This window comes from Lynx rufus, unplaced genomic scaffold, assembly GCF_022079265.1.
Source record: "Lynx rufus isolate CCGP_SWC_20201006 ecotype Redwood Valley unplaced genomic scaffold, mLynRuf1.p SCAF_28, whole genome shotgun sequence".
NCBI classification, from domain to species: domain Eukaryota; kingdom Metazoa; phylum Chordata; class Mammalia; order Carnivora; family Felidae; genus Lynx; species Lynx rufus.
In genome coordinates this window covers 3,058,077-3,085,667 of record NW_025814843.1, presented here as the reverse complement: position 1 = coordinate 3,085,667, position 27,591 = coordinate 3,058,077, and the positions used below count along the sequence as shown (strand labels likewise).

Here is a 27,591-nt window from a genome sequence, read left to right as displayed (position 1 = left end):
CCCAGCACAGAGGCAGCAGTTTTTGAAAAGCACCTGGCTTATAGTGGAAGGGGGTTTACTGATTTTAAAAATGTCTGCCAGAGGAGCAGAGATGCGTAGGAACTTTCTCTGGTAATGGAGGTGTGCTGGCAGGCGCCATTTTTCTTGCCTTCCTTCAGCCTAGCTGGCCCTAGGCTGGGGACAGCCAGCTCTGATACTCTCCATCTACTTTGCTAGCACTGCTTGCCCAGCCCTGTGTTGCCCTGCAGACCCACACACCCAGCCCACTCGCTCTGGCAGGTACCCCTCCAAAGTGGCTCCCGCCCTGCCAACACCTGGTGGGCAGTCCCAGCTGGGACCCATGCCCCTCCTGACTCATGCCCTGGGGCAGAGGGGCAGCCCGCCCACTAGCAGGCCTGTAACTGTCGTGGTGGGGCCTCTTGGCCAGCTGTGCTGGGGGCAGCCCGGTCCACCAGCAGGTCCCCAGCAGCTGAGACAGGAGGGCTAATGATCTGGACACAGGATAGTGCCAATTGTCCAAACTGAGCATTAAAAAAAAAAAAAAAAAAAGAATAAAACAAAAGGGGATAAGTTAAGAAATCTCTGGGACAACATTAAGCATACTAATATCTGCATTACAGGGGTCCTAGAAGAAGAAAGAGAAAGGGTCAGACGACTTATTCGAAGACAGAACAGCTGCAAGCTTCCCTAACCTTGGGAAGGATATGGACATCCGGGTCCTGGAATCACAGAGAGCCCCCAAAACGGTGAATCCAAGGAAGTTCACACCAAGACACGTAATGATGAAAACAGCTAAACTTAAAGAAAAAGACAATCTTAAGGCAACAAGAAAAAAAGCAGTTACATATGGGAAAAATCCCGTTCAGTAATTTGAATCAGGCTGGAAGGGAGAGGCAGGACATATTCAAAGTGCCGAAAGGAAAAAACCTATGACCAAGGATTCCCTACTTGCAAAGTTATCGTTCAGAAGTTATCGTTCAGACAGACAAACAAAAGCTAAGGAGTTCATCACCACTAAATCAGCCTTACATGAAATGTTACATGGACCTCTTTAAGCAGAAAATAAGGCTATGACTAACTAGAAGTAAGAAAATTATGAAAGTGAAACGTTATCTGTTCAAAACCCACTGTGCCCCGCCCCAAGCCACACTTTTACAGACAAATTCACAGGAGTCTGCACTTGGCCCTAACTCTGTTTTTCTAGGTCACGGCACCCTCCATTCTCAGAAATTAGACCCCAACTACAAAACAGATTCTTTTCCAGCCTGACCACAACCCACATCCCATACGAGCCCCGGACAGAGCCCCTCGAGACACCTGCTGCTCTACCTGGCCAAGAGTCGACCCCCTCAGCATACCCCCCATGGGTGAAGCTACAACCCTCTCACATTCTTAAAAAAAAATCTTGGGGCACCTGGGTGGCTCAGTTGGTTAAGCGTCCGACTCTTGATTTCAGCTCAGGTCATGATCGCACGGTCCCCCTGAGTCAGGCTCTGAGCTGACAGTGTGGAGCCTGCTTGGGATTGTCCCTCTCCCCTCTCTCTCTGTCCCTCCCCTGTTTTCAGTCTCTCTCTCAAAATAAATAAACAAACATTAAAAAAAAAACAAACCTGGGGCACCTGAGTGGCTCAGTCGGTTGAGCGTCTGACTTCAGCTCAGGTCATGATCTCACAGCGGGTTCGAGCCCCGCTTCGGGCTCTGTGCTGACAGCTCAGAGCCTGAAGCCTGCTTTGGATTCTGCCCCTCCCCCGCTCATGCTCTGTCTCTCTCTCTCTCAAAAATAAATAAACATTAAAAAAAAAAAAACCGGGGCGCCTGGGTGGCGCAGTCGGTTAAGCGTCCGACTTCAGCCAGGTCACGATCTCGCGGTCCGTGAGTTCGAGCCCCGCGTCGGGCTCTGGGCTGATGGCTCGGAGCCTGGAGCCTGTTTCCGATTCTGTGTCTCCCTCTCTCTCTGTCCCTCCCCCGTTCATGCTCTGTCTCTCTCTGTCCCAAAAATAAATAAACGTTGAAAAAAAAAATTAAAAAAAAAAAAACCCCAATGGCATTTTCCACAGAACTAGAATAATCTGAAAATTTGTATGGAACCACAAAAGACTCTGGATAGCCAAAGTTATCTTGAGAAGGAAGAACAAAAATGGGGATTATCACAATCCCGGATTTCAAGATATACTATAAACCTGTAGTGATCAAAACAGTATGGTACAGGCACATAAACAGACATGTAGATCAACGGAACAGATTAAAGAGCCCGGGAATAATCCCATGCTTATAGGGTCAGTCTACAACAAAGAAGGCGAGAATATACAACCGGGAAGAGACAGTCTGTTTAATACATGGTGCTGGGAAAACTGCACAGCTACATCCAAAAGAATGAAACTGGACCACTTTCTTACACCATACACAACAATAAACTCAATAAACTCAAGACTTGAAACCATTGAACTCCTAAAAGAAAATAGGCAATAAACTCTTCAGCATCAGACTTGGCATTTTTTTTTTTTTTTGCATCTATCTCCTCAGGGAAGGGCAACAAAAGCAAAAATAAACGATGGGACTGCATCAAACTAAAAAGTTTTTGCACTACAGTTTTGCACTTCACTAAAAAGTGAAGGAATTCATTAACAAAATGAAAAGGCAGCCTACTGACTGGGAGAAGATATTCGCAAATGATGTATCTGATAAGAGGTTAATATGCAAAGTATATAAAGAACTATAATTCAACACCAAAACAAACCAAACAAACAAACAAACACCAAGCAATCCAATTAAAAATGGGCAGAAGACCTGAATGGGTGTTTTTCTAAAGAAGACGTGAAACCATGCAGATGGTCCACAGATACATGAAAAGATGGTCAACATCACTCATCATCAGGGAAATGCAAATCAAAATCACAAGGAGATACCACCTACACCTGTCAGAATGGCAAACATTAACAACTCAGGCAACAACAGATGTTGGCGAGGATGCGGAGAGAGAGGATCTCTTTTGCATTGCTGGTGGGAATGTAAATTGGTACAGCCACTAAAAAAATAAAGTGTGGAGGTTCCTCAAAAAATTAAGAATGGAAATACCACATGATCCAGTGATTCTACTTCTGGGTATATACCCAAAGAGAATAAAAACCCCAATTTCAAAGTATGTATGTGCTGCTATATTTATTGCATTATTTACAATAGCCAAGATATAGAAGCAACCCAATTGCCCACTGATCAGTGAATGGATGAAGAAGATGTCACACACACACACACACACACGCACACACGCACACTGGAATATCATTCAGCCATAAGAAAGAATGAAATCTTGCTGTATGTGACAACAAGAACCTGCAGGGCATGATGCTAAATGAAATAAGTCAGACAAAGTAAGACACACGTCATGTGATTTCACTTACATGTGGGATATAAAAAAAACAAAATGTAGGAACAAACAAATAAAAACCCAGAAACAGACTCATAAACATAGAGAATAAACTGGTGGTTGCCCCTGTGGAAGGGGTGGGGAGATGGGCAAAATAGGTAAAGAGGATTAATAGGTGCAAACTTCCAGTTATAAAATAACAAAGTTAGGGGCGCCTGGGTGGCTCAGTCGGTTAAGCGTCCGACTTCAGCTCAGGTCGTGATCTCGTGGTCCATGAGTTCGAGCCCCGCGTCGGGCTCTGTGCTGACGGCTCAGAGCCTGGAGCCTGTTTCGGATTCTGTGTCTCTCTCTCTCTCTGACCCTCCCCTGCTCATGCTCTGTCTCTCTCTGTCTCAAAAATAAATAAAGGCTAAAAAAATTTTTTTTAATAAAAAAAAATAACAAAGTTACAGGGATGAAAAGTACAGCATTGGGAATACAGTCAATAATATTGTAATAATGCTGTACGGTGACAGATGGTAACACACTTATCGTGGTGAACATTTAGTAGCGTATATACATGTTGAATCACTATGTTGTATGTCCGAAACTAATATAATATTGTATGTCAACTATAATTCCGTTAAACATTAAAAAAGAAAATGCAGTCTGTCCACTGCCACAGGAACTAGATGTCTTGGGCACACAGTGACCTAAATACCCTCATTCCTGGGACTTCTCTGAGACTCTTTTTTGACATGTCTTTATTGTCACAGCTGTAGAATCAGACCAAGTTTTTTTTGCGTGGGGGAGGGGTGTAACAATTTATGGATCGTACAGAACAAAAGTTCATTTCTCACCATGGGTTTTGGGGTTCATTCCTGGCGCTGGGTAGATGTCTACACCCGTCCAGTTCTAGCATCCCTGTTCTGATCTCAGGCTATCTGGTAAACCTCAGCAGGAGGCCCCACACATGGACAGCACAGCCCACAGTCACGGACACATGGTGACTCACACAGAGAGCACTTGGGACCCTCCTCTGCACAGCGTTTTCCTTTCTGATGCCTCGTCCCCTAGAACATTGCTGTTTCAGCTGCCATTAGTGGCTGTCCCCCTCAGCGTGGATCCCACCCTGGCTCCCCATACTGTGACATGGAAACTATTCCCAAGCAGAGGCCTGGTGATCATGGAGGTCACCTCATGAGTTTCCCTTCTCTCGGACATTAGTTGTCTGGCGATAAGCTCCAGACGGCTACATTTCAAAGCTAAAATTAAACATTATTAGAATCTACATAAATAGGTTTATACCCTTGGGGGAAAGAAAGCCATATAAGGCATAAAATGCAAAGAGTATAAAAGAAGGGACTGAGAAAACTGGTTATATAAAATTAAGTTTCTGCATAACAAAAATTATAAGCAATATAAATACATATATAGCAAACCACTAATACCTGGAATATATTCTTTTTCTTTTTTTTTTAATGTTTGTTTATTCTTTGAGAGAGATAGACAGCATGAGCAGGGGAGGGGCCGAGAGAGAGGGAGACACAGAATCTGAAGCAGGTTCCAGGCTCCGAGCTGTCAGCGCAGAGCCCGACGCGGGGCTTAAAGTCACGAACTGCAAGATCATGACCTGAGCAGAAGTTGGACGCTAAACTGACTGAGCCACCCAGATGCCCCTGGAATATATTCTTATAATCAATAAGAGAAAACAAGTCAAGGAAAACTTGGCAGAGGAACGTATCGGTAATGCACTGAAGAGGAAATATAGTCAGAAACATCTGAAAAGGTGTTGCCTCACCAGAAAGTAAAAATAGTGAACTGTGTTCACTCATCAAATTGGCAAAAGTTAAAAAGATTTTTAATTCACAGAGTTAATGAAGATGTGGGGAAATGGGTGTTCCCCCATTGGCTGACGGGAATACGGATTGGCACAGGCTTTTGGGGGGGGCAACTGGAAACATTTTTTTTTATAAAAATATGGGGCACCTGGGGGCGCCTGGGTGGCTCAGTCGGTTAAGCGTCCGACTTCAGCTCAGGTCATGATCTTACAGTTCGTGGGTTTGAGCCCCGCGTCGGGCTCTGTGCTGACAGCCTGGAGCCTGGAGCCTGCTTCCGATTCTGTGTCTCCTTGTCTGTCTCTCTGCCCTTCACCCACTTGCATTCTGTCTCTGTCTCTCTCTAAAATAAATAAACACTAAAAAAAATTTTTCTTTAAAAAAAAATAAGGGGCGCCTGGGTGACTCAGTCAGTTAAGCGTCCGACTCTCGGTTTTGGCTCAGGTCATAATCCCGGGGTTGTGGGATCAAGCCCCATGTTGGGCTCCGTGCTAAGCGTGGAGCCTGCTTGAGATTCTCTCTCTTCCTCTTTCTCTGTCCTCCCCTGCTCACATTCACTCATTCTCTCTCTCTCCAAAAATAAATAAATAAATAAATGATTTGAGCAAGTAATTGCACATGTAGGTATCTATTCTAGAGAAAACAGTCATGCCATCTACCCAAAGACACACCTACAAAAAATGTTTACTCCAGCATTATTGTTCAGAATGGGGAACTGGAAATATCCCAGTTGTCTATCAATTAAGCTAAGCAAACTTTTTTTGCTTTTGAAACATTGTTATGAAAACCCATCTACAGTGCTCGCTTCAGCGGCCCAGATACTAAAACTGGAACAAGACAGACAATGTTAGTGTGGCCCCTGCCCCCGGATGACATATAGATTCATGAAGTGTTCCATATTTACAAACACCCTCCCCCCAAACCAACCTATAACTCAGTTTTCTAATCTGCAGGCATTCCTGTGAAGCTCATGGGAAAACGTCGATGTTCTGAGGGTTTTTTTTTAAATGTTGATTATTGAATGAGAGAGAAAGAGGCAGAGAGAGAGGGAGAGAGAACAAGTGGGGGAGGGACAGAGAGGGAGGGAGACAAAATCTGAAGCAGGCTCCAGGCTCTGAACTGTCCGTGCAGGGCCCGAACTCACGAATGTTGAGATCGTGCCCTGAGTGGAAGTTGAATGCTTAACCAACTGAGCCACCCAGAAGCCCCGATGTTCTGGGTTTTGATGGGTCTGCTATATGTGATTTGTTCTAGATACTCGATGCTTCTCACTAGTTATCAGTGTCAAATGTCAATCTACAGGACTGGTCCTACGCTTTCCTCCACGGTCACTGGCACTGAGGTAATCTGGGAGGACAGGGAGTAACAAATGGAGAGAGTCAAAATCCAAAAAAGATTTCAATAGGCCAAATTAAGTGGGATGACATCTAGCTTAATTCCTCATCTTCTTTTTGTGTTTTCCAGTTTTTCTACAGTGACCGTGTATTACTTTTGCAGTTAAGAAAAATAATACGTTATTAAAAATATTAATGACATCACTTATAGACAAATTACGCCAATGCCAATTCCAAGGTAGTGAGTGAATAATAAGACTGCTAATAACTGTATGTTTCTATGCTGAACGGATCCAGAAGAAATCGTTTTTCCCCCAAAATGTTGGCTGTGTAGATGAAGGAAGGAAGATGCAATTAAGAACTTGCTAGAGGGGTGCCTGGATGACTCAGTCGGTTAAGCATCTGACTTCTGCTCAGGTCATAATCACATAGTTTGTGAGTCCAAGCCCTATGTCGGGCTCTGAGAGGACAGCTCGGAGCCTGGAGCCTGCTTCGGATGCTGTGTCTCCCTCTCTCTCTTTCTGCCCCTCGCCTGCTCGTGCTCTGTCTCTCTCTCTCAAAAATAAATAAACATTAGGGGCGCCTGGTTGGCTCAGTCAGTTGAGTGTCTGACTTAGGCTCAGGTCATGATCTCACGGTCCACGTGTTAGAGCCCCGCGTTGGGCTCTGTGCTGACAGCTCGGAGCCTGGAGCCTGCTTCGGATTCTGTGTCTCCCTCTCTCTCTGCCCTTCCCCTGTGCATGCTCTGTCTCTCTCTGTCTCAAAAATAAACAAAACATTTAAAATAAATAAATAAATAAACATTTTAAAAAAAGAACTTGCTAGAAAGGCAGTGTAGAGACCTTAAGTTTCTTTCTTTAGGTGATAGATGAAAAGCAGCTACAGATTCCCTGAAATCTTCCAACTGAGAGGTGAGGTCTAATTCTTCTCCTCTTGAATCTTAATGATTTGCTTGAATGCAGAGGAAGTGCAAGGTGGGATCTGCAAGGCTAGGACACAAGAAGCCTTGAAGTTTTTCTGAGGACTCTCAGAACACTCTCTCCAGGAGTCCTGAGGCTCCTGTAGTGGGTAGAAGCCCAGGCCAAGGGCAGAGGCCCTAGACATGGTGCAGCAGGGAGGGGTCGGGCCTAAACTGTAGACACAGGAACAAGATGAACACTGCTGTATTTTAATCCACCAAATTTGGGGGGTAGTTACATAGCTGTAGATAACTCAGAACATCTGACGTTCGTTACTTCTTTTAAAACTGTTGCAAAGGGCAGAATGGAAACCAACCTTCCGTTCCTCAAGCAAATAACTTTGGGGGTTCCTTGGAACTCCTTTGCTCTTTTGATCCTGTTCATATTATCGCTTTAATCACTTACTCTCTTTTAGATGGCTAATCATCTCCCAAATCAAGGGTGAAAGCTTTTGCTTGCCTTTAAGATTTAAAAAATGTGACCCCACTCCAGGTAGTCAACTAAATATCTTTTATACTTTTTTTTAAAGTTTATTTATTTTTGACAGACACAGAGAGAGAGAGAGAGAGAGAGAGCGAGAGAGAGAGAGCTAGGGAGGGCAGAGAGAGAGAGGGAGACACAGAATCTGAAGCAGGCTCCAGGCTCTGAGCTGTCAGCACAGAGCCCGACACGGGGCTCGAACTCACGGATCGTGAGATCATGACCTGGGCCGAAGTCGGATGCTTAACTGACTGAGCCACCCAGGCGCCCCTCTTTTATACTCTTAAACATGGGTCTGTTCCACATTCAGGTCTGTTTCCACTGTTTGTGTTATCTGTTCTGGAATACCTATGATGGCTGAAAGTGGGTTATGAAGCAGGGACCACTTCTAATCAGGTTGGGCAACCATGCCTTCATCATTACTTTCTCAAAACTTTCTTGGCTGTTCTTACTCGTTTATTCTTCTGGGTGAGTTTTTAATTATTTTACATTCAAGAATAAAGAAATGCTGTGGGATTTTACTTGGAACTGAATTACATTTAGAGGAACAGTTTACTTTTTTAAATGATTCTTCCCCCTCTTTATTCCTGTGGAAGGAATTGAGGGTTTGAGACTTGGAAAAGAACAGATCAAAACCGCAAATCTAGGAAGGACTGCACTTTGGTTTACGGGGTGAGGATCAAATGAGTAAGTTACAAGGGACAACGTCAGCAGAAACATCCTCTGCCGAGTCCTCAGAGAACGATGCGTAGGTTGATACCACACAACCTCTCTCTGGAGGCAGAATCAAAAGGATGTTGAGATCAGAAGAGTGGCTGGAGCTACATCTTTCTTACTTCCTGCTTTGCTTCCTCCTTCTTCATTTAAGCAAACACCCCATGACGTTTCCTTCTTGAGGTTCTCTGCCCTGGGCCTGGCGACGCTTGGTTGAGTTTCACGGCAAGTGTCCTGCCAGCCATCTCGTTGGGTCCATGCCCATGCCAACACTCCATTCCTGGTCCACCCAGCGGCTCAAGCAGCAGGGCTGGCGTCCCACGACCAACGCGGTCAAAGGAAGATGAAATACACTGGCTCAGCATGGGAACTTGGGTTCTTGCACAACTTCTGTGAGCAGATCTTCTCTCGACCCCTCAGCTTGGTTCCCAAACGATTCTCTGCCATGTTCTATTCCCCAGGCCCAGACCAGGTTCCAGATCTTCGGAGAAACACCTTTCTAGAGTTTTCTTCCCCTCCTTTCCTCTCTTGCCTTTCGGTTGAGTCGGTTACCTCATCTTAATTAACTTCACGTGTCCTTTTAGCTTACTCTTTCTGAAAAAGATGGTAATTGCGGCGCTGCTGGTTCCGTTCATCCTAGAATGGCCCAATGACCCACTTTTCAGGCTCAGTATTCTGTTAGCACTCTAAAGCCCCTCCTTCTCCTACCTGAGAGCTTATCTAGCTTATTTCGCCAAGGAAATGGTAGAAGACCTTCTTATGAACCACCCGCATTCATGGGTCAACTCTTACGGTGCTCTAAAGTGTGGAAGTACAGCCAGCAAATGTTCATCGAGCCCCGCTACGTGTAAGCGCTGAGAGACAGACAAACATAATGAGGCGTGGTCCCTGGTCCCGAATGGTTCACCACAATCAGTGGAGCAGGCAGGGCGAGGCAAGCGGTGAGTCTGGGCTGCGGAGGAGGCCTGATGTGGTCTGGGCTGCAGAGAGTGAACAGGTCACACGCAGGACTCCCACGGAGTTCTGAGAACACAGGAGACACAGGTCTGTTTTGTTTTCTGTTTTTTTGAGCTGATACTCAGACTGAATGAGCCCTGGCAAACCAAAAGGTGCATGACTCAAAAGAACAAATCCAAACTCGGACCGGCTCCTAGGCCTGGCTCTCTCTCTGTCACAAAAGCAGCTATGTGACTGTGACTTTAGACAAATGACTTTTCTGGCTTCTCGTTTCCTCATCTTTCCAGCGAACTGGTTAGATCCTAATGGTGGTTGTGAGATGATCATCAGCTGTGGGACCTGCTGTTCTAGCTAAAGCTTTCTGTGGAAGGTTTTTATAAAGGTAGAGAGTGAACGCTGTAAGACTAAATGATTTCTTACCAGCTCCTTTTGTGTCCTTCTGTGAATATCCTATCTTGCACTGTCCAATACAATAGCCACTAGTCACATGTGGCTAAATTGGTTAAAACTGAATAAAGTTTTTTTTTTAAAAAATGTTTATTTGTGAGAGAGAGAGAAAGGAGAGAGAGAGAGGGAGAGCGAGCACGCCGGAGAGCCAGAGAGAGGCAGACAGAGGATCCACTGTCTCTGCACTGACAGCAGAGAGCCCGACGCGGGGCTCAAACTCACAAACTGCCAGATCATGACCTGAGCCGAGCTTAACTGACTGAGCCACCCAGGCGCCCCAAAATGGAATAAAACTTAAAATTCAGTGTCTCAGTCACATTAGCCACCTTTCAATTGCCTAAGATCCACAAGTGGCTGGTCAGTGACTACTCTATTGGACGGTGCAGGTCTAGAACCTTCTCACTGTCACAGAAAGTTCTATCGGACAGCACTGGGCTGCACATACACAAACGTGTATGTATATTTCCCCCTTTTTATGCAAAGGGTAGCATGTGACGCACACAGTTCTGTACCCACTTACTAAAGCCTGTAGACAGAGGCCCTTTCACGACACGTGTAGAAACAGTTACAGTGCAGAGACGGAGAGATCGGATTCTGAAGCCCGGAGCCCCGTCACTGAGGAGCTGTGTGACCGTGCGCAATTACTTAAGCTCTCTGTGTTTTAGTTTCTGTATCCTTAAAGTGGATGTGGAAAAGGAATACCTTACAGGATTCTAGTCAAGGTTAAATACACAAACAACACGGAAAGCACTTATAAGAATGTCTGCTTCATGGTAACTAGTAAAGAGCTCGCTTTTCATCACTATTAACTATCCGTTATGGGTCTGTCATATGGATGGATACGACAGTCTGTTTTAAGTTGTTTCCGGTCTTTTGTTATTATTCTGCACAGATGTGGAATAAATTATGACGGATTCTGCCCAATCGCTCTGAGAGAGATCCTTCCACTTTAGGCTTCCTGCACCTCACAACGTGTGAGTGACTACGTCCCTACACATTCATCAGAGTCCACAAAGTTTCGGAGAACAACATGATTTTGTCCACACTCTGATGCCCTAGCACTCCAAATAGAGTATTTTTAGTAAGGAAGAAATTTAAAAAAAAAAAAAAAAAAAAAGGGAAACAGCACTTCTGTATTTTTGGATGTGCTTACTAAGAAAATACTACGTAATAAGTAAACGATTTGTTCTAAGGAATTCTGTTCCACGATCAAGTTTAATTTATACTAGCAATCTTCACCCCTTATTCCCAGAAAGACTGAATTCAGCCTCTAACATCATAAGGTTCTGTGGCTAGACTATTTCTTTTTCCCAGCTGAACATTTCATAAATAAGAGAACGGAAAAAATACTCAGTGCAGATTCGCTTGGGACTGTTATTATCTAAATAGACTTCCATGCCGTCCTGGGGGATCGAGAGTTGGAACAGCGGCAAACAGCAAGGCCTCGTCTCTCTTAATGATGGCAAGATAATGGCTTTTGGTGTTGGATGGTGCTGGGCTATAATACCAGCTGCTGGCGTATTTGATCTGCAGAGGCCCTGGGGCAGGACAAACGATCCACAGGGAGGAGAAGGGACAAAGGCACTTTAAATCAACCTCAATCCACAGCAGGAGGAAGCTTTTTTTTTTTTTAATGTTTATTCATTTTTGAGAGAGAGAGAGAGAGAAACAGACAGGGCTGAGTGGAGGAGAGGCAGAGAGCTGGGGAGACACAGAATCCGAAGCAGGCTCCAGGCTCCTAGCTGTCAGCACAGAGCCCAACAAGGGGCTCGAACCCACAAACCACAAGATCATGACCTGAGCCCAAGTCGGACGGATGCTCAACTCACCGAGCCACCCAGGCGCTCCTAGAGGAAACATTCTTACAACATTTTATTTTGAAAATCACGCTTTTACTTTTACTTTCTGAAGCCGGCAGGACATCCAACATTTCTATTCGAATTAAAAAAAATGTGCGAGCTGGCAATGTTTGACTGCAGATGCTTCCTTCAAAGGATCCTATACAACCAGAAGGCTCAGCTAACTCATGTCAAGAGCGCTTCACTGGAGTGTAATGCTGTCTCTGAAAGCCCACCTGTATCTCACAGGAATTCAGCAGGTTGGAGCTGGCAGGATGTGGGTCTCTCAGCCTGCAGGGTGGCCGAGCTGAGCCCTACGCTTGGGTTTTTGGGCTTCCGGGTGCACCTTGCAGCCAGGCCTCTGAGCAGTGGCCACTCCCCTCACGGGCATGTGCGTCTCTGCTCTCCCTCCCGACCCACACCCACCCAGCCTCCACTCCAACCGTCCCCCAACCCCCTACCCTCCATCTCTAGTCCTTCAACACGGACCTTTTTGACTTACAGAGCTCGGCAGCCCAAACCCCTGGTGACCAAAACACTCTTTCCTTTTTCCTCAGTGACACAGAGGATTTAAACTCCCGGTTTCTGGTATGGGGGATGGGGTGGACGACATTCCAGACGTCTGAGAAAAGGGAGGGAAAACAAAACAGCTAAATATTCATGTTGATTCAGGCTGATCCTGGGGCACCTGGGTGTCTCAGTCAGTTAAGCATCCGACCCTTGGTGTCGGCTCAGGTCATGATCTCATGGTTCGTGAGTTCGAGCCCTGCATTGGGCTCTGGGCTGACAATGCGGAGCCTGCTTGGGATATTCTCTCTCTCTCTCTCATTCTCTCTGCCCCTGCTCTCTCTCTCACAAATACACTGTAAAAATAAAAATAAAAATACACATATAAAAAAAAGAAAAGGCCAATCCTCCCACACACATGGGTCTCATTCAGTCAGCTGCAGGGCCATTAAAGGGTGGCAAGGGTCTCCCAGAGCTGTGATTCTGGGAGACTGATGTACCCCTGCTGTGAGTTCACCCACACGGAAGATGGATGGATGCAAACGCAGGATGAATGACCTATGTTACAACACGGATGAACCTCGAGGGCATTATGTAAGGTGAAATATTAATTTCAGACCCAGAAGAACAGAGGCTGGATGACTGCGCGCCTGTGACGTACCGCTCGTGGGCAAACGCACGGAGACAGAAAGTAGAACAGAGCTTACCAGGGGCTGGGGGACGGGGAATTCGTATTTAATTGTGCAGGGATTCAGCTGGGGAAGATGAACAAGTTCTGTGGATGGACGGTGACAATGGCTGCATGACAATGTCCAACGCGCTGCGGCCACTTAAAAATGGTTAAAACGGCAAATTTCCTGTGATGCGTATTTTACCACAAAAAGAGGTCAAGGATGACAGGAATGACAAAAGAACAGAGGGGACAGATCGCTCACTGCCCATCTTCCCACAAACGCCAAGAAAAGCAGCTAAGTGGATTCCATTGGACAACAGTGAATCTTCCCCCTGTAATTAAGAGTACTTTCAGAACTATCCTGTTCTACTTAGTGAATTGCTAGGTAACGAGCCCAGTGTGAGTGAAAAGTTCCCAGGTATTCCTTCAAATCCCTGTTTGGTGGTTCTGCTAGGCTGTGCTGTCGCCATCATTTTGTCCCAGGGAACCCCAGTGCTGTGGGAGAGGGGGCTCTGCCCATCTTGCAGAAGCCGCATGGCCCGAACTGGTGCTTATGTGACAGGAAATCTGACACTGTCAGGTGGGCTCTCTCCTCACCCCAGCTTTCTAAAAAAACATTTTTTTTAATGTTTGTTTATTTTTGACAGAGAGAGACAGACAGAGCATGGGTGGGGGGAGGGGCAGAGAGAGAGGGAGACACAGAATCTGAAGCAGGCTCCAGGCTCCGAGCTGTCAGCACAGAGCCCGACATGGGGCTCGAACTCATGAACTGTGAGATCATGACTTGAGCCAAAGTCAGACGCTCACCCAACTGAGCCACCCAAGCGCCCCTTAGCTTTAATTTTCACATGATTACCAGAATAAGCTACTCAGATTCTCAGGCCTTTTTCCACCTTTTCAACCCGCACACCTTAGGACACACGTAGCTAGGTGACTGGAAATCGGGAAAAAGAAATCCAGTAGGAAAAGTATACTGAAAACGTAAGGTAACAAGAATAAGAATAAATACATACTAGTAAGCCACAAGAAAAGGAAAATGGGCTAAATGTCTCTATTAGAGGAATTTTCAAATTACGTATAAAGCTACACTAAGAAATACACTTAAAGCACGTGGATAAGAAAGATCGACAACAAAGGAATTACAAGACGCCAGGCAAATAAAAGCTGAGCAGAAACAGGAAGAGTATATGATTACCATAAACTGAAAACCTTTAGGTCAGAAGGTTTAACTGAAATAAAAGATAAAAAGATTAAAAGATAAAAAGATAAAAAGAGTAAAAAAAAAAAAAAAAGATACAAGAGTGATGAACCCTTAGTCTGGTATCCAAGTATCTAATGTAAGAACTCTTAGAAGTCAAAGATTTTGACAAAAACTATATTGGAGTAAGAGCACAGCTCATTTAGAATTCAACAAATCAGTGCTGGACAGTGAAGGATACTCTCCAGTGCCCACAGCTCCAGCCCATTTACAAGGTCCCCCTCAGAACAAGTAGGGAGACTCTACATTTATTTGTGTGACGAAAAGGTCCTCGTGGAGGGCTTTTACCAAAGGGAAAGAGCATTCAGTCCCAAGGAAAAACCTAGGCCTCCACTTTTGGGGAACATGAGACTTGCAACTTCTTTTTAAAAATTTTCTTTTAATGTTTATTTGGTTTTTGAGAAAGAATGCAAGTGGGGGAGAAGCAGAGAGAGAGAGGGAGACACACAATCCCACCAGGTCCAGGCTCTCAGATGATGCGGAGCTCAAACCCACGAGCCGAGAGATGATGACCTGAGCTAAAGTCAGACACTCAACCGACTGAGCCACCCAAGCGCCCCTAGACTTGCAACTTCTAAATGAGAGGTTTCCCCGACTGGGACCCAACAAAATTTCAGAACACCCTGGGTTCTCATTTGTCAGAAGGAATGTCAGAGTCTTGTGTGGATCTGTCCTGTACTCCAGAGTATATTCCAGTTCCTTCTGGCTGAAAATTGTCACCAACCCTACTGGAGAAGGCAGAAAAATACCCACTGCATTTTTTGACCATGTACAGGGTTTTAGTGCTCACTGACATCTTAACAAAAAACCAGATCTGATTAACATAAAACTTCATTTATAGTTAAGCCAGGCAACAACAAGCCAAAAGTCCCTTTATCAGTAACAGAGTATAAAAAGTATGAATGACCATAATTAAGCAGCAATTTCCCCCAGGAGTAATATACCATATTATACACCACATTCCACAACAAAGTTGGAATTTTGGCCCCAGGAATACAGGAATGTTTCCGCCACTAGGAAATCTGTTACATAATATAATACATTTATGTTAATTATATAAGTGGATTAAAAGAGAAAACACCTTATGTATTGTTCAACAAATGCCAAAAAGGAATTTGATACAATTCTTACCTATTTCTGAATTAAAAAAAAAAAAATCTCTGGGGCACGTGGGTGGCTCAGTCGGTTAGGCATCCAACTTCAGCTCAGGTCATGATCTCACGATCCATGAGTTCAAGTCCCCAACGGCCCCCATCGGGCTCTGTGCTGACAGCTCAGAGCCTGGAGCCAGCTTCTGATTCTCCCATTCTCTCTGCCCCTCCCCCACTCATGCTCTATCTCCCTCACTCTTAAAAATGAATAAATGTTAAAAAAACTAAGTAAAAAAAAAAAAACAAACTCAGTAAACTCACAACAGAACTAAGCTTCCTTTAGCTGAGAGAGTATTTATTAGGTAACAATGCAAAAATATATTTAAAGGTGCAATACTACTGTGAATGGAAAATAAGACAAGAATATCCAACATCTTAATTTTAAAAAATTTAAAAAAAGTGGGGGGGAGGTGCCTTGGTGGCTTAGTCGGTTAAGCATCCAACTTCGCCTCAGGTCATAATCTCACCTTTCGTGAGTTGGAGCCCTGAGTCGGGCTCTGTGCTGACAGCTCAGAGCCTGGAGCCTGCTTCAGATTCTGTGTCTCCCTCTTTCTCTGCCCTTCCCCTGCTTGCACGCTCTCTCTCTCAACGATAAATAAACATTAAAAAAATTTAAAAAAAATAAAAGAATTTGCAACAATGTGGATGGAACTAGAGGGTATTATGCTAAGCCAAAGAAGTCAGAGAAAGACAGATACCATATAATTTCACTCATATGTGGAATTGGAGAAATTCAACAGATGAACATAAGGGGAGAGAAGGAAAAATAAGATAAAAACAGAGAGGGAGGCAAACTATAAGACACACTTAAATACAGAGAACAAACTGAGGGCTGCTGGAGGGGATGTGGGTGGGGGGAGGGGTTAAATGAGGACACTAAGGAGGGCACTTTTTGGGATGAGCACGGGGTGTCATACGTAAGACATGAATCACAGGGATCTATTCCTGAAGGCAAGACTACACGGTATGTTAACTAACTTGAATTTATTTTTTTTTTTAATTTTTTTTTCAACGTTTATTTATTTTTGGGACAGAGAGAGACAGAGCACGAACGGGGGAGGGGCAGAGAGAGAGGGAGACACAGAATCGGAAACAGGCTCCAGGCTCTGAGCCATCAGCCCAGAGCCCGACGCGGGGCTCGAACTCACGGACCGCGAGATCGTGACCTGGCTGAAGTCGGACGCTTAACCGACTGCGCCACCCAGGCGCCCCTAACTAACTTGAATTTAAATAAAAAAATAAAAAAGATGCTAAGCCAAATGGCCATCCACTTAGAAAAAAAGTTACAGTGCTATCTAGTAAAACAAACACAAGCTTCAAAAGAAAAAAGATTTAAATGTTTAAAAACGATCTGGAGTTCCCTGTGACAGATAAAGGTTAATATTTTAATGTATAAAGAGCTCTGAGGGGCACCTGGGTGGCTCAGTCAGTTAAGCATCCGACTTCAGCTCAGATCATGATCTCGGGGTTCGTGAGTTTGAGCCCGGGGTTCACCTCTGTCAGTGTAGAGCCCGGTTTGGATCCTCGATCCCCCTCTCTCTGCCCCTCCCTCTCTCTCTCTCAAAAATGAATAAACATTTTCTAAAAAATGGTTAAGATGGTAAATCTTATGTTATGTGTATTTTAACAGTTAAAGGTTTTAAAAGTTGAAATGATGCAAAAAAAATATGATGCACAAACGAAACATTTGAGAGATTTTAGAACATTATATTAAGAAGTCCCTCAGTAACCTGTGAAACAAAGAGATGGAAGAAAGGTGAAAAGAGATATGATAACTAGGAGACCAGGCTAGGAGGAATACCAGGAGAAGAAAGCAGAAAAGGAAGAAAATTACCACAAAAAATAATTCAGGAAAATAAGAACATGAATTATCTTACTGAAAGGGTACAAGGAGTACCCAGCATGGTGGAAAAAAAGAAAGACCCACATCGAGGCGTATCACCCTGAAATGTTTGAAAGCTGAGGACAACCAGAAGTTCTACAAGCTTCTGGAGTTCATGGATCACTTTGTTCATAGATCCTGTTTCTGATTTCCTGTAGTTCTTGACCGTGGTCCCCCGTGAGCATTCTGAGCACATTTAAGACCGTTCGTTTCAAGTCTTCATCCGGGAGGTCCAGTGTCTGGGCCTCCTCAGGGACAGTTCCCACTTTTTTTTTTCCCTTATGAGTGGGCCAAAACTTTCTCGGCATACCTGTAACTTCTTTGTTGAAAACTGGCATTTTGGGTATTCTAATGTGACTCTAGAAGCCAGTCTCTCTTCCCTCCACAGGGTTTACTGTTAGTCTGCGCTGGTGTTTTTGTTGGGTGACTCTTCTGAACTAATTTTGTAAAGTCTGGGTTCTTTGTCAAGGGTGGCCACCGAAGTCTCTGCTTTGCTAGTTTAGTGACTGGCTAACGATGCGAAAGATTTCATTCCCGGCCTGGGAGAAAACCTCTCGCAGCCTTTGCAGCCTGGCTCAGTGACGGACACTCTTTCAGAGGCTCACAACTCTGCCTTTGCCTTCCCTTCCTGTTTGCGCGGAGCCTGGGGTCGGAGCTTTGGGACTCGTCGGGTCTTTTCTGGGTCCTTCTAGATTCTGGGGAATGCGTGAGTGCTTTTCACTGCCCTCTTCCCCCCCACATACCTCCCTTCCCCTACTCTCTTCTCAGGCTTTTCCGTCTGTCTTCACTGGTCCCAACCGCTCCCGGTTACTCAGGAGGCAGCAGCTACTCCCTGATCTTTTAAATGCTCTTGGAAAATGCTGCCTGGGAAGCCGCCTCTGCCCAGGGGAAGCTCCTGTGCAGGCAAAACAAAGGCAAACCCTGGAGCTGATCCTTTAGGGAACCATCAGACAGGGCCAAACACACCACTGGCAGTTCCCGGAAGACGGGAAGACGCTGGCCACCATCTGCAAGGCTACTGCGGAGCCGCGAGGCAGAGGGTGGTAACAGGAAGTTAAAAGGGCACAGAGCTCTCTTACAGAGTCTCTGTAGTTTTTCCCCCCCCCTTTCATTAAGCGATCCTTTGGCTGTTACAAGTTTTTGACTACATCCCAGGATTATGAAAAGGCTGGTTCTGACGGGGTTTTTTTGCCACCTGATTTATTGCATTTGTAGAGGGAGGGAGTCTTGGATTTCCTTAACTCCCCGTTTTCACTGATGTCCTCGTGGTACTATTTCTAAGGATGGGTGACAGGACAGACATTATGGACTGCTTTGATTGACAATCTTCTAAACCCTGTGTAGGAGCCAGAAAGCTGAAAAGTGCCTTTCTCTCTCTTTCTTTTTCTTTCTTCCTTTCTTTCAATGTTTTATTTATTTTTCAGACAGAGAGACAGAGCATGAGTGGGGAGGGGCAGAAAGAGAGGGAGACACAGAATCCGAAGCAGGCTCCAGGCTCCGAGCTGTCAGCACAGAGCCAGATGCGGGGCTCGAACTCACGAACTGTGAGATCATGACCTGAGCTGAAGTTGGACACTTAACCGACTGAGCCACCCAGGTGCCCCTGAAAAGTGTACTTCCAAGACACTCCTGCAGCCAGCGTTCCGGATGTGATTTAGGTTCTGACAATCCCAGGCGCTTGCACGAAATGGACCTGTAAGTGAGTCACATGGGGAAGGAGGCGAGGTCGGGGCACCCAGTTCACTTTTCCAGACTATAGGAGAGGTGGCTTGATTCTGGAGTGAATAAGTCAGGGAACAGATTCCTGATTCTACACCTTCCTGATGATGAATGCAGTCTCCTTGGCAGGCCAGATCTGACGTGGAGACTTCGGGAGTTATCCCTAGAATTCCAGCGTAGCGTACGTTTCTTTAAAACTCCTAAGACTTCTGTGAGCTGTCTACCCTTACCGAATACATTTTTCTGTTTAAAATAGCTGGAGTGGGGCACCTGGGTGGCTCAGTCGGTTAAGCATCTGACTTCGGCCCAGGTCATGATCTCACAGTTGGGGAGTTCGAAGCCCCACTTCGGGCTCTGTACTGACAGCTCAGAGCCTGGAGCCTGCTTCGGATTCTGTGTCTCCTTCTCTCTCTGCTCCTTCCTTGCTCATACTGTCTCTCTCTCAAAAATAAATAAACATTAAAAAGTCGAAAAACAAATAAAGCACCTGGAATGGATTCAGATGGAAATTCAGATCGAATGTGGCAAGGAACTTTAAGGTCTATCAACAGGACACTAGATAAAGTATTGCTTATGCATATAAGGAAAATCCATGCAGGTGCTACAAATAATAAAATAGCTGTATATGTGCTAACAGAAGGATGACCACAACATATAAACTGGAAGCACTCATCACATATCAACGTATGATTCTATTTTTTATAAAGTTTCAATACATGTATTTGTATATTCAAGGCAGTGGTTCTCAACCAGAGACGATCTTTCACCTCCCTCCCCTGGTGGGGGACATTTGTCAATATCTGGTGACATTTTTGATTGTCTCAGCCGGGAGAGTACAATGGCATCTAGTGGGTAGAGACCGAGGATACAGCTAAAATCCTACAATGCACAGGATAGCCCCCACAACAAAGAATTATCTGGCCTAAAATATCAAAAGTACCAAGGCTAAGAAACCTCGATTTAAAGAAAAATATCAACCTGTTATTAAAAATGATACTTTTTGGGGCGCCTGGGTGGCTCAGTCGGTTGAGCATCCGACTTCAGCTCAGGTCACGATCTCGCGGTCTGTGAGTTCGAGCTCCGCGTCGGGCTCTGGGCTGATGGCTTAGAGCCTGGAGCCTGCTTCCGATTCTGTGTCTCCCCCTCTCTCTGCCCCTCCCCCGTTCATGCTCTGTCTCTCTCTGTCTCAAAAATAAATAAAACGTTAAAAAAAATTTAAAAAAAAATGATACTTTTAAGAGAGCAGAGTTGACCAACAGGGTAGGAATTATGTCACTATTTATATACAATATAACATTTAATTACCCCCCCCAAGAATTAGCATTCATTTTTTTTAATTGAAAAGATACATATAAGGAATAAACCAAATAACACCATTTATTTCTAATAATAAAAGGAATAAATGCTTAGTGCAAATATTCAGAAAATACCCAAGTAAAAGAGATCAGTTATGATTCTTTTGTACGATCCTTTGTATGATCAGGTATAATCCTTTTGATCCTTAAGCAACAAAGTCCAACCGGAACTAATTTAAGAAAAGCGGAAATCTGTTCTAAGGATTTTAATGTTTCACAGAAACTAAGGATATCTGAAAGGATGCCACTGAGCCTTGACAGGCACCTGGAATCAGGAGCCTGGAAGGTGCCACAGCTCTGTTCTACTACCTGGCATTCTCCCCATGCATTTATTAAATTCTCTGTCTCTACAGAGGCTTCCTCCACTTCTTTCCTGGTCAGTGTGGCTGTGGGCGGGGTCTCCAAGACCACCTCCAGGTCAGGTTCAGTGACTGGCAGGGGGACTCAGAGCAATCAGGATGTAGCCACATTCCCAGGCCATTCACAGATTTACTACGATGCATGGGTTTATTGCCACGGAAGGATACAAAGCGAAATCAGCAAAGGTAAAAGCCACGTGAGGCGAAGTCTGGAGGAAACGAGGTGCAAGCTTTCAAGAGTCCTCTTCCGGTGGAGTCACAGGACATGCTTAACTCCCCCAGCAATGACTTGTGACAACACACAGGAGGTGCTGTCCACCAAGGAGGCTCACTGGGGGCTGGTCACATGGGCGCCCTCTGCCTAGCACACAACAACAACTCCAGACTCCCCGCAGGAAGGCAGGTGCTGGGCAGAAACCACAGTGGTTTCTGAGCCTCTCTTATCAGTTCTGGCAACGGTGAGAAGTCTCCCAAAATCCAAGTTACCAGACGCAAATTAAGGGCCAACCTCGTAAGCAGCCTTTGCAGGCACAGCCATGGCAGGCCTGTTACGTTGGCTCTTCTCTGCACAGAGGTAAAAACATGGCGGCCGACAACATGGAGTTCGTAATCTTCCTCTTAGTTCTATTGCAAACTCCTGGGGAAAGGCTGACTGGCCTAGGTTAGGTTGGGTGCCCTCCCTTGGACCAGTCAGCAGTGATCACGGCTGCTTCTCTGGAAGAGAAGGTGGTACAAGTCCCTCCCCATCTGCTGTGCAAACAATCTCACGGTATCTGTACAACACCCTTTAGGGTTTTGTTCAGAAAACAGTTTTTATTACTTAAGATTTCCTATATCTGGGCAGGCACACACAAATGAGAGTAGAAAGGGGAGCTTCTAGCCATGCTGGCTCATGAGATAAAACCCCGGGAAATATGGATTGCTGGGAGTTGAATGTATGTCCACCACAACCTGGGAAATAAAGCCTTTCATCTTCGTTATTCACACAGATTCTACTGTTGCCTCAGGTTGTAAGACAATGCCTGATGCCCTTTAAAACGTCCTCACAAATCACCATGTCTCATAAACAGCTGCATAAGCAGAGACACTGGGTGAAAAAAGGCCGTCAAAAGAGTAGAGGCCAATAATGACATTCGTCTTCCATGGAGAATCTATCTTTATAATGAAGTCAGGAAAAGAACCACTTTGATGACAATAAATAAATCAAAGCATTGTAACGTTCTTTGAATTGCGCATGTAGCCCTCAAGAGACCTATCTCAAAAAAGAAAACAACAAACAGAGCTCCAAATGGACTGATTATTTCACAGGCTGCTTGCTATTGGATAAGCATATGTTAGCGCTTGTCTGTGGGAACTCAGAGACAGAAAAACAGAAGTTGCCGGCAATGTGGGTGTTCTCTCCAGATGCAAAATGAGATTTGTTTTAGACAACACAGAGATTGCTTTTTTCTCCAACAGAGAAGAACATATAGCTCCTAGCTCATGGGTTAAAAACAGGTTCAAAGATATCTGTGCCTTCACGATCCCACAGCTATATCCCTCACTAGCTGAACTCTCATGATACAAATTTGGAAACTGCACAGATTCAGATTAAGTTCTCAAGTAAGTCTCTCGTTATCTAACACTTGCTTCTTGCCATCTGCAATGCAAGAACCAAACACGCGTTCAATAACAGAAGATACTTGTGTACCTCTGTCGCTAAGGAAGGGGTTAGCCAACTTCTGTAAAGGGCCAGATAGTAAATAATTTTGATTAGTATGTCATACAGCCAAAAGGGCTCTACTGTAACTACTCAACTCTGCAGTTTAGCACAAAAGCAGTTATGGGCAATATGTAAATGAATGGCTGTGACTGTGTTCCAATAAAACTTTACTTATAAAAACATGTGGTGGTGGGGCGCCTGGGTGGCTCAGTCAGTTCAGTGTCCGACTTCGGCTCAGGTCATGATCTCACGGTTCGTGAGTTCAAGCCCCGCGTCGGGCTCTGTGCTGATGGCTCAGAGCCTGGAGCCTGTTTCCGATTCTGTGTCTCCCTCTCTCTCTGACCCTCCCCCGTTCATGCTCTGTCTCTCTCCGTCTCAAAAATAAATAAACGTTAAAAAACAAACAAACAAACATGTGGTGGGCTAGATTTGGCCCCTCGGTTGTTGTTGACATCACACCAATCTGAGTTTGAAGCTTAAATCTGGTATTACAGGATCAGACCTACATTATTACTACCTCAAATGGCAAAAGCTCTGATGATACAAAATGTTCACTTTACTTTTTTAAAATTAATTTATTTGTTTGGTGGGGGGCAGAGAGAGAAGAGAGAGAGAGAGAGAAGCCTAAGCATGGTTCATGGGTTTGAGCCCACGTCAGGCTCTGTGCTGACAGTGCAGACAGAGCCTGCTTGGGATTTTCTCTCTCTCTCTCTCTCTCTCTCTCTCTCTCTCTCTGTCCCTTCCCCTCTCTCTCGCTCTCTCTCAAAATAAAATAAACTTAAAAAAAAAAAAAGATGTGCAGTGTTTTGTTTTTTTCATTGACTTGCTAACTGTCACATGGTTTTGAAATGACACGGGAGAGATGTGAATGGAACCAATCCTACCCTACAGGCCCCTCTCAGCTCAGCTCATTTTTTTATGCTGTAATTCCTCAGGTGTTCTTCCACTTAAAAATGTTTCTCAGAAAGGATCTGGTTTAATTATATAAAAATAATAAATATAATAAATATAATAAAACCATATGGCCTTTTTCCTCAGACTTTCACCCCCAAATTATATACGTTTGATACAAAGAATATATTAGGTTTATGAATCATAACAATAAAGTGAATATCTGAGTCCCACCTCCCATATAAAAACTAGAGTATGAATACCTTGCATCCCTGTGTTTTACTGTATTGTTTTATTTTAATTTTTAATATACAAGGTAGTACTTGGATATTTTTTTTAAATATATTTTTTCAATGTTTATTTATTTTTGAAGGAGAGAGAGACAGAGCATGAGTAGGGGAGGGGCAGAGAGAGGAGACACAGAATTGGAAGCAGGTTCCAGGCTCTGAGCTGTCAGCACAGAGCCCCACGCGGGGCTCAAACTCATGAGCCATGAGATCATGACCTGAGCCGAAGTCGGACGCTTAACCAACTGAGCCACCCAGGCACCCACGGTAGTTTTTTGTTTGTTTGTTTGTTTGAATGTTTATCTTTGAGACAGATGGAGAGACAGCATGAACAGGGGAGGGGCAGAGAGAGAGGGAGACACAGAATCCGAAGTAGGCTCCAGGTTCTGAGCTGTCAGCACAGAGCCCAACATGGGGCTCGAACTCATGAACTGCGAGCTCACGACTTGAGCCAAAGTCGGATGCTCAACCGACCGAGCTACCCAGGCGCCCGCCACAGGTAGGTTTTTTAAAGTTATATTTGATCAGATCTAAAATTTAAATTCCAGTTTCCTATGTACGCTTACCTATTCCTTACCAATCATCTCCCTGATGCCCCACTTAAGCTTTTCTTATTGCCACTTAAAAAATAAATAATAGCTTTATTGAGATATAATTCGCATACCATAAAGTTACCTTTTTGAAAATGTCCAATTCAGTAGCTTTTAGTATATTCACGAGGTTGTGTAAGAACCACTACTATCTAATTCTGAAACATTTTCATCAGTCCCAAAAGGAAGCCTGTGCCTAGTCACTCCCGATTCCCATCCCCGCAACCCTGGCAACCACTAATCTGCTTTCTGACTCTATGAATTTGCCTACTCTGGACATTTCATATACACAGAATCATATAATATGAGGGTTTTTTTTTTTTTTTTGCATCTGGATTCTTTCTTTAAAAAGATACAATCTTAAAAATAAATTTTTGTTAAAAATTTACATGCTCATTGTAGAAAACGAAACACTACGGGAAAGCATGAATAAATTTTACTATTTAGCCAGAGATACTCACTGTTAACATTTATATAACATTTGTATAAATTTCTTTTGATAGAATTGGAATCATACCAGACAGATTTTTAGAATCTGATTTTTTACTTAATGTAGCATGCATATTTTTTCCAGTGCCTTTAAATATATTGCCCAAAGCATGATTTTAAAGGATTTATAATATTCCATTGTACACACATACTATAATCTATTTGATTCATCTCGTCAGAAATTTGTATCACCTCCAGTTGTTTCAAAATGATTTTTTTTTAAAGTTTATTTATATATTATAAGAGAGAGAGAGCACAAGTAGGGGAGGAACAGAGAGAGAGGGAGAGAGAAAGAATCCCAAGCAGGCTCTGCACTGTCAGTGCAGAGCCCAACACGGGGCTCGAACTCACAAACCATGAGATCATGACCTGAGCCGAAATCCAGAGTTGGACGCTTAACTAACTGAGCCACCCAGGCATCCTTTATAATGATTTTAAATAAATAAAACTATAATAAACTTGTTTTAAATTATATTTTCACAGGCACCCACAATTACTTCCTTACAAGAAATACCTAGAAACATAATTTCTGTGTTAAAGGGCATACTGATTTTGAGATTCCTGATACACACTGCTACATTTCCCTCCCAAAAGGCACCATTCACCTACCCTCCCACCAGTGGTAGAGCTTATCACTTAAAAAAAGTCTTCCAAGGTTCCTCAGAAAATTAAAAATAGACCTACCCTATGACCCAGCAATAGCACTGCTAGGAATCTACCCAAGGGATACAGGAGTACTGATGCATAGGGGCACTTGTACCCCAATGTTCATAGCAGCACTCTCAACAATAGCCAAATTATGGAAAGAGCCTAAATGTCCATCAACTGATGAATGGATAAAGAAATTGTGGTTTATATACACAATGGAATACTACGTGGCAATGAGAAAAAATGAAATATGGCCTTTTGTAGCAACGTGGATGGAACTGGAGAGTGTGATGCTAAGTGAAATAAGCCATACAGAGAAAGACAGATACCATATGGTTTCACTCTTATGTGGATCCTGAGAAACTTAACAGGAACCCATGGGGGAGGGGAAGGAAAAAAAAAAACAAAAACAAAAGGACGTTAGAGTGGGAGAGAGCCAAAGCATAAGAGACTGTTAAAAACTGAGAACAAACTGAGGGTTGATGGGGGGTGGGAGGGAGGGGCGGGTGGGTGATGGGTATTGAGGAGGGCACCTTTTGGGATGAGCACTGGGTGTTGTATGGAAACCAATTTGTCAATAAACTTCATATAAAAAAAAAAAAAAAAAAGAAAGAAGGAAAAAAAAAAAAAGTCTTCCAATATGATAAGCCAAGAAATGGCATCTCCTTTAATTTGTATTTCTTTGATTGTAAGTCAGACTGAACAACGCTTAGTTTAAAACATTTTTAAGATAGGGGTGCCTGGGTGGCTCAGTCGGTTGAGCATCTGACTTTGGCTCAGGTCATGAGCTCGTGGTTCATGAGTTCGAGCCCCACATCGGGCTCTGTGCTGACAGCTCAGAGCCTGGAGCCTGCTTCAGATTCTGTGTTTCCCTTTGTCTCTACCCCTCCCCACTTGCACTGTGTGTCTCTCAAAAATAAATTAAAAAAAATTTTTTTTTAATTAAAAAAATTTTAAGATAATTTTTGGCTATTTGTAACTGTTATGCCTGTTAGTGATTTATTTATTTATTTATTCATTCATTTATTTATTTATTTTTTTAACTTACAGGGAGTTCATGATATTGAGCTCAAGGACCTGCAGCATTGAAGGCTGTCAGAGCCTGTGATACAGAGAAGGTATTCAAAACTCTGGGAAGACGAGATCATCACTGTAATTCCCTCGGGGACCAGGGAGGAATGCAAGGGAACACCCAGGGCAAAGGTGTGTATGACTTGAGGTGTAACCACTGTCCCCCGGGGCACGGCAAAGGCCAAGCTACCATCCCCTCTTTTTGGGTCTAAACTCCCGTCCCTGTCCAGAGCCCCACTTCCGTTTGAAATGAACCCGTGACCTGCTCTCCAGTCTGGCTCCGACCCACACTGCACCTTGCCCACCACCATACCCAGCCTCGCACGGGCCTGCCTTCTGCCCCCACCCCTGTGCTAACTGTTCCCCCTGCCTGGGATTCCTTCTACGTCGTCTCCACAGGGCTGGCTCTTCCTGTCATTCTGGCCTGAAGGTACGCTCCCCTCCTCAGACAGGCCTTCCGACTCTGGAGTGCCCCCGGTCACCCCGCACTGTCCCGCTCCACACAACCGTTGTGCCCTCCAGCCCTGGCCCTTCTCTTCGCTGTCGGTCCCGCTTTGCTGTCTGTCTAGACCTGGCTGCTGAACGCAGTAGCCAGCAGGTGCTTGGTATATAGTTGCTGAGAATATGCATACAGGAATCAAAGAGTTTGGTGACCCCCACACCTCCCAACCTTGGACTAAACTAGCCTGATCATCCCTTGATCAATACTGACCTGACTGTCTCAGGTCATAGCTGGAAGTGTCCCCACAATGTTCTCCTAGAAACTGCCTCAAATCAAAACTGCTGGGAGCCCCCTCCCTCCCCCTGAGCTGCTGGCCTCAGCCCGATGCCACATGACTCCTGAGGTGACAGCAGTATCCAGGGCTTAACTACCCCTGCCCCTGCAGCCACAACCAGGTCCCAGGTGGTGCTCTGTGTCTCACCCCTCTGGCCTCAGTGCTTGCGAAGTGACATGAGAAGCCCCTCAAACTTCGCTCATTCTTGGTTAGAATTAAAAGATAGAATGTGAGTCACAATGCTATGTAATGGGATGATTTGGGGAAAAAACACTCTTCCTTTTTCCTTTTTTTTTTTTTAATAAAGTTTATTTATTTTGAGA

At 44.5% G+C, this 27,591-nt stretch overlaps 1 protein-coding gene and 1 non-coding gene across 4 annotated transcripts in view; one reads left to right on the top strand and one right to left on the bottom strand.

The window, feature by feature from the left end:
* The window catches only part of SPECC1 (sperm antigen with calponin homology and coiled-coil domains 1), a 226,925-nt gene that overhangs the window by 24,670 nt on the left and 174,664 nt on the right, over positions 1-27,591 (bottom strand). The window lies entirely within an intron of this gene.
* On the top strand, positions 5,979-6,085 carry LOC124519748 (U6 spliceosomal RNA). The gene has a single exon (XR_006964190.1). It is a non-coding gene; the product is annotated as a U6 spliceosomal RNA (small nuclear RNA).